This window comes from Pongo pygmaeus, chromosome 11, assembly GCF_028885625.2.
Source record: "Pongo pygmaeus isolate AG05252 chromosome 11, NHGRI_mPonPyg2-v2.0_pri, whole genome shotgun sequence".
NCBI lineage: Eukaryota > Metazoa > Chordata > Mammalia > Primates > Hominidae > Pongo > Pongo pygmaeus.
In genome coordinates, this window is record NC_072384.2 from 117,804,937 (window position 1) to 117,819,392 (window position 14,456).

The 14,456-nt window shown below is 39.3% G+C and overlaps 1 long non-coding RNA gene across 3 annotated transcripts in view; it reads right to left on the reverse strand.

The window, feature by feature from the left end:
- LOC129031468 (uncharacterized) overlaps nucleotides 1–14,456 on the reverse strand; it is a 150,166-nt gene that overhangs the window by 50,116 nt on the left and 85,594 nt on the right. For 2 of the 3 annotated variants that reach the window (XR_010122881.1, XR_010122880.1), the window contains one exon: nucleotides 1,106–2,249. The exons of the other annotated variant lie outside the window; for it this stretch is intronic. This is a non-coding gene — a long non-coding RNA (uncharacterized LOC129031468). Of the gene's footprint in view, nucleotides 1–1,105; nucleotides 2,250–14,456 lie in introns of those variants that run through there. 3 annotated transcript variants of the gene reach the window in all.

Below are 14,456 nucleotides of genomic sequence, written 5' to 3' on the forward strand. Positions count from 1 at the left end.
GTTCTCAAACTCTTGACCTCAGGTGATCTTGACCTCAGGTGATCGGCATCCCAAACTGCTGGGATTACAGGAGTGAGCCACCACACCGGGCCTGTATTATAAATCTCTTAAGTGAGCTCTTTAGCTTAGGGACAAAAGTATATACATTTTCATTTTGCTCATGAATGTTATGAGAGATTAAATTGGACTACCTACCTGGTTAGAAGGAGGAGGTTGGGGTCAGGTTTGGGAGGAGGTGTATCACCAGTGATTTCCAAATACTACAACATAGTGATCCCTTGCTGAGGCTCTGGGTTGCAGCGTCTGGTATCATTACCCCACCCTGCATTTAAGCATGGGCTTGGAACCAGGTGGAGGGAACAAAATATCTGGAAGGATTCCACCTTTTTACACCAAATGGCTTTGTGATCTTTCCCTTTGTAATGAAAGCCAAACCAGTCAGATTAAAACTATCAGCCCGTTGAATGAGATAATCTATGTGAAGTAAATACAAGTCACTGTGTCCTAGCAAGGTATCATTATGCAAATGGAGGTATAATGCAAGGTTCCTAACACCAGTGGTCTGAATGTGCTCCAGGGTCTCTGTCATCTTTAAACACATGTTCCCTTACATGAGGATATGCAGGGTAGATAAAAACTGAGAATGGAAAATTTCCCAGACCCTCTAATATCTAGGCAACTACAGTGCGGTCAGTGGAAATTAGATGTAGATGCAAGAGTGAAAAATAAAAGATTCTGAATTCTGCTTTACAGAATTTGGGGCTGTTCTGGGGCTTTCACTGAAGGGAGAGAGGTTGCTGGGTTGTAATTCCTAGCATGCATCATTCAGTACGAGGGAGGTTGTGCTTCGGTGACAGTCCTGTCCTCCCAAATATCAATGGCCTAAAACAAACATTTATTTCTCACTTGTACTATACATCCCTTGTGGCTTGGCTGTAGGTTTTGTGCTGTATCATCCTCACTGAAGGATCTAGCCCAATGAGGCAGTCCCTGCCTGGTCATTATTGGCAAAAGGAAAGAGATCTTTGAATGGTTTTGTACCAGCAATTTAATATGATAGTATGATAGTAACACACATCACTTTTACTCACAACTCATTGGCCAACACTAGTTATCTGGTACCAGCTCAGTCAGAAGAAGGGGAGCAAGAAATGCAGTCCCACCATGAACCCAGAAGGCAGAAAGCCAGAAATATCTAATCAACTGCATTCATAACAATACACATCATTGTATTTGAATAAAATTGCACTGGTCGACCCGGGTAAAAGGTATGTGAATGCTCAGATGCTATGGCTGAGTCTGCCATGGCCTTTTATGTTATTTATTTTAATGACATTGATAATTACTCTCTTTATTGATAGTATGGTCATTAATTTTAATGACATTGGGTAAAGTCATTAACTTTTTCTAAAGCCAGTCAGGAACACTGTAACAACTAGAGGCCACAGGGCAACTTCTTTAGTACAGGTGTGTACGTGAGTCACAGTGTTGTCACTGAGGTCATCTTTGCACTGAAGGTTAGAAACTCAAAACAAAGCTCAATGTGAAGTGACACTCAGAGTATACACTTGCCTCCTTGCTTAGCATAAATCACTTAACATTTCTAAATACATGTTTTTTGCCACGTGCTTGATAGGCAATGGAAATAATGAACAAAATTCTCTCAAGCAAGATTGGCCCTATGAACAAGTGAAGACAGTGGGCGATTTCAGCTGCTTCAGAATCACTCTACCTGTCTCAAGGACAAAGGGAAGAAACCCGCAATACTACATGCATTATATATTTTCTAGAGTACAAAAGTGGTGTGGCTCAGTACATAATGTCTGTGGATCTGATACTTGAAACAACTTACATCCCATGGCACTGTTGTTCGCCTCAGTGGATGTGGGACCTCTCACTGCTGGCCGGCCTCCTGAATTGTTCTCAGTTTCCAGGGTGTCTTCTGCAAGGCCTTTCCCCACAGGTTGCTGGAGACTTTATCACTGTTGCAGGAGGCCCAGCAGCTTCGCCCCAGAGGCCACCAGTGCCGCCCAGGAAAGGCAGTGCTACTTCTGAAGTGCTGGACATTGCTGCTTCCGCTGGGCATTGCAGCTCCACCGCTGCGGCCATCCATCTGTACACATCTGTCTGTCCAGCTGCACCGTGGAGCCCAAGACGTCATTCAAAGATTGCAACACCAAGAGTGCTCTTCCTGGGAGCTGCTACTCCTCAGCCACTGCTCACCATCCCTCTCCATTTGAGCTTTCCTCCTGCCAAAATATACTCAGAAGTTTGATGAGGTAGAGGAGAATATGATTCCATACCCTTTGTTTGGGGGTAGGAGAGGGGTCCATGGCAGTGAAAGTTGGGTGACGAATAATATAGTGTTTAGTAAAACTGTTCTATAAGCATTTAGTCACAGTCCTCTCCCTCCTAACAACCCAGGCCTGAGTGACTGGAAGCTGTGACCACTGTTGACTGAATATAAATTACCAAAATATCAGAATCAATCCTCACTCTCCAGCCATTGTTTTGTTACAAGTTACTTTAATTTATATAATGTATACCTGTGCTGAGAGCATTGGTAGGTACATAGTAGTCCCTACACAAATATTTTGTTGTAGTTGTTGCTAAGCATTCAAGTCCTTCCTTGAGAAGCAGGTATCTCTTAAAAATTCCTAAGGGTCATTGCAACCAATGATCTTCTCAAAGATCGTCAAACAATCCCAACTATGTCTGAATCTCTTCTAAAACTCATATCCACACAAGGATTCTGCTAGCCAGAAACTGTTGACTTCACGTTGTTCGTAAGAAAACTAAAGCTCAGAGAGGTTAAGTAACTTCCTCAAGGTCACAGAGTGACAAGTGATGGAGCCAGGATTCAAACTCAGGACTGCCTGACTTTGAACCCATTTATACTATGGATAGAATAGAGGGTTAGAGCAGTGAATCTCAACCAAGGGTGATTTTACCCCATCAGGGGACATTTGGCAATCTCTGGAGACATTTTCAATCTTCACTGCTTAGGGAGAGGGAAGTACTACTGGCATCTAATGGGTAGAGGCCAGAAATGCTGCTAAACGTCCTGTAATGCACAGGACAGGCCTCTCCCTACAACGCCCTGCAACAAAAGGTATCAGGTTCAAATGTCAACTGTGCTGAGGTTAAGAAACCCAGGATTGGAGGAACATATTAATACATTAAATTGCTAGGAAAGAAAAATCCGGGGACAGCAGGAAGAACATATTGAAAAAATACATTTATGATTACAGGTTGAAGTAGGATTTTGGTAAGCAGAGGTAGAAGGCAAGAATAGTAGAGAGAACAGCATGAACAAAGAAGGAGAAGAAATATAAGAGATATTTGCAGGAAAGTAAAAGTCCAGGAGCGGGGAAGAAGTGGAAGTAGAAATTGAAAAGCTACGTTGAGACTTAATTTGGGGAGGCCTAGAATGCAAAGAATTTAAGTGTAGAGAGCCTGGAACAAAATTTCTCAAAGTATTTGTCTTGAGCTCACCACGCTCACCAAGTAATATGAGGGTTTGTTAAAAAAAAAAAAAAAAAAAAAATTCTTTTTTTTAATCCAAGCATTCTGCATCAATGCAATTGATATATGGCCTTAGACAATTTCGGTCCTATCCCATCACTTGAAGAAGGAAAAACTGGGGCCCAGGGGATGAGATCACTTCCCCATGGTCACTGGTGACTTAGTGACTGGGCTGGAACTGAAACCAAATCTTGGGATTAGATCCAGTTTTTATGATATATAGTTTGGTCCCTGGGATCTCAAAAGCACAGCCAGTTTTTTCTCCCTCTTATGATTCTTCTTGTATTTGTATAGAGAAGATTATCGGTGAATCGTCTTCATTATTTCCCTATTCCTCCTTGAAGTGCCCAAAATGTGCAAGGCCAAATATTGTGGCACAAGCCAAATAGCATTTTTCTACTAAAAAAGAAAAACATTGTTGAGGAAAGAAGGTCGGAATAAATGGAAGGGCTATTATTTTGCCCTTGGAGGCATTTTCTGAGAATCAAGGTTGAGGCCCGACAGGTATTTCCCATTTCAGCTTTGCATGTGGGCCCAACTTGAATGAAGAATTGAGATTTGGCTAAAGAGGCAAGTAACATAATCCTAAAAAGAATCCCAGGGACGGATCCAGGCGAGGCAGCTTGTACACAGAGCCAGGCGTCTTTGACCCACAGAACATTTCACAACCTGAGAGCTTCGTTTTGGAATTTTTGTATTTATTCCTCTCAATTGGGAAAAAAAAAAATTACATTCCCACTGCAACATAAAGGTTATTTATTTCCAAACAAAAGAATTAGGAAATGTGAACTTTAAGGCTTTAAGACTAACATTAACTCATCGGCAAGAGACAGATGGTATTTAGTATCTTCAATGAAGAGGCTGTTAAATGTGAACTTAATACATCTGGGATGAGTCATCAGGGTGAGCTAATTTGCTAAAACTTTAGCTTTTGCATTTCCTGATTAGATTTTTTTCTCTTTCCATCTTTCAATCTGGCATCTTCATCCCTAACAATTTTCCATTTAACACAAGGGAAATACTTTGAATTTTCCTTTATTTGTAGTTTCACCAGGGTCATTCTAGGGCATTTTCCTCAGGCTTAGTTTAAAATTGTGATGAAACAATTTAGAAAAAAGACTTTAATATGGAGATGTCATTTAATATGAAGGTATCAAGTTATTTAAGAGGGACATTATATATAATATTATGTATATATTTATATACTACATATACATGAATATATTTTATATATTTATTTATTTTCCCCCTTTCCAATGATCTTCTATTAGTAGTACTTCCTTCCACATTTGCTTATTTCTGCTAAGTGCTTATGTGACTCCCATGTATAATTTTTTCAGATTGACGAGATAGGATTTTGGTTTTGCCCTTTTTTCCTCAAAGTGTCCCTTTAGTGTGCTGGATCTCTTATTAAGTCTATGAGATAGAAATCCTCGCTGTCATGTATGTATTCAATAGATGTTTCCTAAATGTCTCATATGTATGCCTCCTCTTAACAATTCCCATGATGTTTAGGAAGCTGTGATGGTGCAGTACATCACCAGGAAGAAAATGTTATCATTAGACACCTACAGAAAACACGTTGCTTCAGACTGTGGTCCAAAGTGTTTGTTGGCTTTTCTTATTGAGTTATCTATCAGTCTGTACAGAATCCACCCCCAGGGGACATGGTAAAATCCATCTTTCTTTCTCTAAGGATCCCTCACTCTCTTCTGCAACTCTGTTCTTCCCCAACAGTCCTGGCTTTGCCTTGGGATTTGTCAGATCCTTCCAGGGAAACTTTTACTGCATCAGTGAGTGTTTCTTTTGCCAATACTTCTTGAGAATTTAGAGGTGATAATTCATCTCATCTCTCTCATTACCACCACCACTTCAACTTTGGAATCAAGGAGTCAGATAATAGGAAAATCAAAATATCAGCATGATGGCAAATAAAGCCATTTTTGAAACTATTGGTCTGGGCCCATGGCCACAAAGGAATTCTCAATTCCCAGATTTAGACCTTGGGGCCTCTTCTCAAGGGAGTGAGAGAGTCTGCAGAGAAGCCTCTTTAACCCAGAGTCCCTCTCTCACATCCATTAGGCTCCAGGAGTCAGGAAAGAAGAAGTCAGTTCTCTAAACAGCCTCCAGGAAGTAGATAAACCTGACCCCTAACCTCCATGAGCTCAGTAGGGAAGAAAGGACAAGGGTGGATGCAGGAAAACAACAACTCAGACGGGACTGAGCCACAGGTTTCTAAACCTTGAAACCCAATCGCACAAACACGATGGGGTGGGCAAAGAGAGGCACGTTCTTCCCAACTTTTTCTTGCTGGGTAGAGTAGTGGAAATCTTCTCCCTTTTTGAAAACATGAAGAATACAGAAGGTCTCCTCTAACACTCTCAAGATTCTGTTTTCTTAAACTATTAGGTTGTAATTAGACTAGTGGTCTACCAGGGCTTAGGCTGTTCCCTTGGGTAGTCTCAAGGCAGTCCTACTCCTGCCTTTGTGAGGTTTCTCTCTCCATATCAACCCCCTCTTCCTTGTGTATACTGTCTGGATCATGGTATACAGTTTAATCTTTGCCCTGGTAAACTCTAATACTTAAACCTCTTAATACTTAGACAAGTATTTACCTAAGTATTAAGTAAATACTCTAGGCTTGAAATGTATTCCTTATTCTATATATTATCTCAGATTGTCACTGGCCAAGATGCCCAATAGAATTCATCAGAAGTTATACACCATGCCCAAATAATACCAATACAACCTAAAATACAATGTCAGTGCAATAAGAATAACTCAAGTTTGAATTTGAACTATCTCCTAATATTAAACTCCTAGAGAGCAATCAAGTCCAAAATTCAAATCCCTTTTAATATTATAATCTAAAGAAATTAAAGGCCAACATTCTTAAAGACTACAAAAATTAAAGCCATATCTTCTCCATTTGTAAAAAATATTGCTTAGTCTCACACATAAGGATCTTTAGATTCCTTAATAGAGTGTGGCTTCTGCATTTATAGCCCCTCACTGAAATAAGGGTGGTTCCTTTAGAATCTCCACAGTTGGATTAATCAAAGCCATGTTCATTGCACCTCTAATCACAATAGCTAAGATAAGGAAACTACCTGTTTGTTGATAGATGAATGGATAGTTATACACACACACATATATATACACACACACACAATGGAATAGTACTTAGTTTTTTTTCAAACATTTTAAATTATTTTTAAAATTTTATTTATTTGTTTATTTATTTATTTATATTTTTAGAGACAAGGTCTCATTCTGTAGCCCAGGCTGAAGTGCAGTGTTGTGATCATAGCTCACTGCAACCTCGAACTCCTTGGCTCAAGCAATCCCCAGCTCAGCCTCCCAAAATGCTGGGATTACATGTGTGGGCCACCTCACCCAACTCTATTTAATCTTAAGAAGGAAGAAAATCCTACCATTGGCAAAAATATAAATAAACCTGGAGGACATTATGCTATGTAAAATCAGCCAGACACGGAAGGAAAAATACTATATGATCTCACTTATCTGTGGAAGTAGAAAAGTTGAAATCACAGAAACAGAGATTGGAATGGTGGTTACCAGGAATGTTAGCCAAAGGGTAGAAAATTTCAGATGTGCAGGATGAGTAACTTCTGGAGATCTAATGTCGGCATGGGGACTATAGTTAATAATACTGTATTGTATACTTGAAATTTGCTAAGAGAGTAGATCCTAAGTATTCTCACCACACACACAAAAGAAAGTAATTATGGGAAGAGATGGACATGTTAATTAGCTTGACTGTAGTATTTGGTATATTATGTGTATGTATACCAAAAATATCACATGGCACACCTTAAATATATAAAATTTTCATAAAAATAAAAATTAAATTAAACATTTTAAAAAGCTAAGTTTTCAAGTATCCTAATTTCTAAAGTATAAGAAAAGTTAGTAGAGGCCAGGCAAAGTGGCTCACACCTGTAATACCAGCATTTTGGGAGGCCAAGGCAGGAGGATCACTTGAGGTGAGGAGTTTGGGGCCAGCCTGGACAACATAGCAAGACCCCATCTCTACAAAAATTTTTTTAAAAAATTAACCAGGCATGGTGGCAGGTGCCTGTAGTCCTAGATACTAGGAAGGTTATGGCAGGAGAATCACTTGAGCCCAGGAGTTGGAGGCTGCAGTGAGCTATCATCACGCCACTGCACTCCAACCTGGGCAACAAAGTGAGACCCTGTCTCTTAGAAAAGAAAGAAAAAAAAAAGAAAGAGAAAAAGAGAGAGAGAGAAGGAAAGAAAGAGAAAGAGAGAGAGAGAAGGAAAGAAAGAAAGAAGAAAGAAAAAGAAAGAAAGAAAGAAAGAAAGAAAGAAAGAAAGAAAGAAAGAAAGAAAGAAAAAGAAAGAAAAAGAGAAAGAAAGAGAAAGAAAGAAAGGTAGGAAGAAAGAAAGAGAGAGAGAAAGAGAGAGAGAGAAAGGGTGGGAGGGAGGGAGGGAGGAAGGAAGGAAGGAAAGAAGGAAGGAAGGAAGGGAAAGAAGAATAGAAATGGAATTATCACAGCATATATCAAGGGACTCACAACACAAGCAAAACCCCTAGCTCTAGAGCAAGTATGCAGATGCATACATAAGTACATACACGCAGACGTACATATATTTCTCAGAACCCAGTTTTTACTAAAATCTAGATGTATGTTATTCTTTCTGAAGATCAGAATAATGACAGACGAAGTCCAGAGGGTAGAGTAGCCAAAACAACTTGATTTACCTAAAAATCATTTGTAACTAACTTCTCACTTGCCTTCCTTTGTAAAAGAAGCTAGATAGCTAACTACTGGATTCTCCAGCCAGTATCATCCACATGACACGAATCTGGCCAACACAGTGTAAGTAAAAGTCAAATAGTCAAAGCCTCAAGGATAAGATTTTGACCCTCAGCCTTTTTGAGGCTTAGAATCTAGATGTGGAGCCTGGAATGCAGCAGCCACCCTGTGACTAGAAAGGCAAAACCATATGCTGAAAATGAAGGAGCTGAAAATAAGAGAAAGAGCCTGGATTCCTGATGGAGCCCAGAGTTATTGCCCTAGTTTGCCCACTTCTGGATTCCTTGCTTATGTGAGGAAAGTAAATCTTTATATCATTAAGAAATAAATGAGGCCGGGCACAGTGGCGCACGCCTGTAATCCCAGCACTTTGGGAGGCTGAGGTGGGTGGATCACCTGAGGTCAGAAGTTCTCGACCAGCCTGACTAACATAGTGAAACCCTGTCTTTACTAAATACAAGAAAATTAGCCGGGCTTGGTGGCACATGCCTGTAATCTGAGCTACTCGGGAGGCTGAGACAGGAGAATCACTTGTACCTGGGAGGCAGAGGTTGCAGTGAGCCAAGATCCGGCCATTGCACTCCAGCCTGGGCAACAAGAGCGAAACTCCATCTCAAAAAAAAAAAAAAAAAAAAAAAAAGATTTCTGTGATTTCTGTGATGTGTAGGTAAACACACTTCTAAATGATTCAAAGAAAATTCCAGTTCCAGCCTTACCACCATACAGGTCAGTCGGTGATGGTTGCCCAATGCCAACAATCCATAACAATTAGGAGAAATATCCCATCGGTAGGTGATTTTTCCCATCCATGGGGAAACCATCCACCAGTGAATATAATTAGAAATTAAACTGATGACATTACACTCACCAGACCTCACTTGAAATGTCCTTGTTTCCCACAAAGCCCCTTAATTTTTTTTTTTTTTTTTTTGAGCTTCATGATCCTGCCTCCCTTCTCCCTGCCCCTCCCTGGAAGTACTGAACTATTAGAGCTATTCCCCAGGCTTGATCAATCCTGCCTCTTACGAATAATTTTGATGCATGATTATGCAAACAACAACTAAGTCTGACCAAAGACCACCTTCAGGAAATAGCAAAGCCAGAAAAAAAGAGAAGGCAAGGTAAAAACTAATATCCTCTCACAAGTGCCAGGTACTGCATCTGGCCTTTGGTGCCACTGCAACCTTTGCCAGGTGCCGATGGTAAGGGGCTCACAGCTAATCGTCTGGACACAGCACATTCACCTATAATGACGATGCATCTTTGGCTGTGGCAAGAGACACATGAGAAATATGGAGTGTTATGGGGCTCAGAGAGTAGAAAGTAACTCCTGCTCTGGGTATTTGGGGAGGCATCATGGTGGAAGTATTTGCATATTCTACCCACCTTTTCTATCCCAGCTCAAAAATTGCAGGAGGAAAGAGAGCAAAAAGGAAGCACCTGGGAAGAGAGAACAACATGAGCAGAAAAAGCACAGAGGCAGAGAAGAGTTGGGCATGTTTGAAAGCTTTGATACGTTCACAAACATTGATTACATAGTCTGAAGGCAAATTGGAAGAGATTAGCAAAAAGTTAGTTCAGGTCAGATAATGAGAGTCTTGAATACAGGCTAAGGTGCTCTATTTTCTAGACTGTGTGAAGCCATGGATGGTGGAGAGAGGTGGATGGAGCTGAGCTTCGAGGCAATTGATCTGGCAACAGTGTAGAAAATAAAGGTGACTGCCGTAGTCTTGGAATGAGAGAGAGACTGAAATGGGAAGGTACAGTTCCTAAGATCTGATGCCTAATTGGATGAGCTGAGCCAAGGAGAGAAAAAAGACACTAATAATAGAGGGCTCTAGATGATATGCCTAGGAAGAGAGTGAGGACTTTAATTGGAACAGGCATACCAGAAGAAGAGAAGACGATATGTTCTACTTCTAATTAGCAAAAAAATTATCAAGGCAGAAATGTCCAGCACCCTGTTGAAAATGGTGAACCAGAACGCTGAAGAAAAGATGTGACTAAAATTGGAGACTTAAGAGTCCTCCCTACATAGAATGTAATGGAAATCATGACAATAAATGAATCTTCCAATGGAAAAAATACAGAGAGAGATGATGGTAAGCATCATAAATTCAGGGGCGATTTATCTCAGAATCATGTAAATACTAACAACACAGAAACTTAAGGGGGGAGAGATGTTCTACACTGAAAAAAATGAATATACTATTATCTCTGAGGTATGCAGTGAGTGTAATTTTTAATACTTTTAAACCAATTTTTATTACTTCTAGGAATATTGAAAGAATACAAATGTTATTTTTAAAGAAAACGAGAAGGTTACTTAGCACAACATGCTAATGGAGACAAACTAGCAATGTAAATGCCTTTTGTGATTTTTAAAATTTAAAAAGAACATTTCAATCCGCTTGTTGCTGTGTTTAATATTCATTTGTTTATTCATCCACCATCATTTAGTAAATATTTATGGACGGCCTATTATGTGCTAGGTAGGCACTGTTCTAGCTGGACAGGGCTTCACTGTGGACAGACCATCAATAATCCCTGACCCCCTGTTGCTCTCATTCTCCCTTCCCTTGCTAGAATGCAAGGTTTCACAGACTCTTTTTAGGTGAGTTGTACACCAAACCTCTTCAACTCGTGGAAGACACATACCATTATGAACTTCCAGGCTCCAGTTCACTTCTCAAGTTTCCAGTTCCTTGGCTGCAGAATGAAATAATCATTCCCACATTTCAGGGTGAAGAATAGAAATGGCATATACAGAGCAGCCTTCATTGTGTGCCTTAAAAGTTCACTGTGAACTGTAAATAGCAATGGATAAGAGAACAGAAATTCTGGGTTCTAGGTTTGGATTCTGGCTAGACTTCAGTCTTATTATCTAAGTCATGTAGATAGATAGATGATAGATAGATAGACAGATGATAGATAATTGATAGAGGATTTGACTCAAGGCTGCCTAGATCCATGTCTTCCTTTAATATTTCTTTTTTTTTTTTTTTTTTTACTTTTATTCTAACTTCAGGGATGCATGCGCAGGTTTATGAGATAAACTCGTGTCATGAGTGTTTGTTGTACAGATAATTTTGTCACCCAGGTATTAAGCCTAGTACACACTAGTTATTTTTCCTGATCCTGATCCTCTCCCTCCTCCCACCCTCCACCTTCCAGTAGGCCCCAGTGTCTGTTTTTGTCCTCTATGTGTCCATATGTTTTCATCATTTCACTCCTACTTATAAGTGAGAACATGTGGTATTTGATTTTCTGTTCCTGTGTTAGTTTGCTAAGGATAAGGGCCTCCAGCTCCATCCATGTTTCTGCAAAGGACATGATCTTATTATTTTTTATGACTGCATAGTATTCCATGATGTATATATACTACATTTTCTTTATCCAGTCTACCATTGATTGGCATTTAGGTTGATTTCCTGTCTTTGCTATTGTGAATAGTGCTGCAGTGAACATACACGTGCATGTATCTTTATGATACAACAATTTATAACCCTTTGGGTATGTGCCCAGTAATAGAATTGCTGGGTCAGATGGTAGTTCTGTTTTTAACTCTTTGAGGAATTGCCACACTGCTTTCCACAAGGGTTGAACTAATTTACACTCCCACCAACAGTGTATAAAGTGTTCTCTTTTCGCCACAACCTTGCCAGCATCTGTTAATTTTTGACTTTTTAATGGCCACTCTCACTGGTTTGAGACGGTATCTCATTGTGGTTTTGATTTGCATTTCTCTAATGATCAGTGATGACCTGTTTTTGTATGCTTGTTGGCCACATGTATGTCTTCTTTTGAAAAGTGTCTGTTCCTGTCCTTTGCCCACTTTTTAATGGAGTTGTTTGTTTTTCACTTGGAAATTTGTTTAAGTTCCTTATAGATGCTGGATATTAGACCTTTGTCAGATGCATAGTTTGCAAATATTTTCTCCCATTCTGTAGGTTGTTTACTTGGTTGATAGTTTCTTTTGCTGTGCAGAAACTCTTTAGTTTAATTAGGTCTTATTTGCCAATTTTTGCTTTTTTGCAGTTGTTTTTGGCATCTTGATCATGAAATCATTGCCTATTCCTATGTCCAGGGTGGTATTGCCTAGGCTGTCTTCTAGGGATTTTACAGTTTTGGGTTTTACATTTAAGTCTTTAATTCATCCTGAGTTAATTTTTGTTTATGGTGTAAACAAGCGGTCCAGTTTCAATCTTCTGAATATGGCTAGCCAGTTATCTCAGCACAATTTATTGAATAAAGAGTCCTTTCCTTATTGGTTGCTTTTATCAGCTTTATTAAAGATCAGACAGTTGTAGGTGTGTGGCCTTATTTCTTGGCTCTCTTCTGTTCCATTGGTCTCTGTGTCTGTCTTTGTACCAGTACCATGCTGTTCTGGTTACCGTAGCTCTGTAGTATAGTTTGAAGTTGGGTAGCATGATGCCTCCAGCTTTGTTATTTTTGGTTAGGATTGCCTTTGCTCCTAAAATTGGTTCCATATTAATTTTAAAACAGCTTTTTCTAGTTCTGTGAAGAATGTCATTGGTTGTTTGAAAGTGATAGCATTGAATCTATAAATTGCTTTTGGTGGTATGGCCATTTTAACAATATTGATTCTTTCTATCCTTGAGCATAGAATGTTTTGCCATTTGTTTGTGTCATCTCTGATTTCTTTAAGCTGTGTTTTGTAGTTCTGTAGAGATCTTTCACCTCCCTGGTTAGCTGTATTCCTAGGTATTTTATTCTTTTTGTGGCCATTGTGAATGTGATTGCATTTCTGATTTGGCTCTCAGCTTGACTGTTGTTGATGTATAAGAATGGTAGTAATTTTGTATGTTGATCTTGTATCCTGAGACTTCACTGAAGTTTATCAGCTTAAGGAGCTTTTGGGCTGAGACTATGGGGTTTTCCAGATATAGAATCATGTCATCTGCAAATAGGGATAGTTTGACTTCCTCTCTTCCAATTTGGGTGCCCTTTGTTTCTTTCTCTTGCCTAATTACTCTGGCCAGGACTTCCAATACTACGTTTAATGGGAGTGATGAAAGAGGGCATTTTTGTCTTGTGCTAGTTTTCAAGGGGAATGCTTCCAGCTTTTGCCCATTTAGTATAGTGTTGGCTGTGGGTTTGTCATAGATGGCTCTTATTATTTTGAGGTATGTTTCTTCAATATCTAGTTTATTGAGAGTTTTTAACCTGAAGGGGTGATGAATTTCATTGAAAGCCTTTTCTGCTTCTATTGAGATAATTATGTGGCTTTTGTCTCAGTGCCATTCATGTGATGAATCACGTTTATTGATTTGTGTTTGTTGAACCAACATTGCAACCCATAGATAATGCCTTGATCTAGCGGACAAGCTTTTTGATGTGCTGCTGGATTCAGTTTGTCACTATCTTGTTAAGGATTTTTGCATTGATGTTCATCAAGGATATTTGCCTGAAGTTTTCTTTTTTTGTTGTGTCTCTGCCAGGTTTTGGTATTAGGATGATGCTGGCTTTATGGAATTAGCTAGGGAGAAGATCTTCCTCCTCAATTTTTTGGAATAGTTTCAGCTCTTTTTTGTACATCCTGTTGAAGTTGGCAGTGAGTCCATCAGGTCCTGTGCTTTTTTTTTTTTTTTTTGGTTGGTAGGCTATTACTGATTCAATTTGGGAGTTCATTATTGGTATGTTCAGGGATTCAATTTCTTCCTTGTTCAGTCATTCAATTTCTTCCTTGTTCAGTCTTGGGAGGGTGTATGTGTCCAGGAATTTCTTCATATCTTCTAGATTTTCTGGTTTGTGTGCATAGACGTGTTCATAATACTCTCTGACAGTTATTTGTATTTCTACGGAGTCACTGGTAATATCCCTTTTGTCATTTCTAATTGTGTTTGTTTGGATCTTCTCACTTTTCTTCTTTATTAGTCTACCTAGTGATCTATTTTTCTTTCATTTTTTTCCAAAAACCAACTCCTGTATTTATTGATCTTTTGATTGGTTGTTTGTGTCTCAATCTCCTTCAGTTCTGCTCTGATTTTGGTTATTTTTTTGTCTTCTGCTAGCTTTGGGGTTGTTTTACTCTTGGTTCTCTAGTTCTTTTAGTTGTGATATTATGTTATTAAATTGAGATCTTTCTAGCTTTTGGATGCAGGTGTT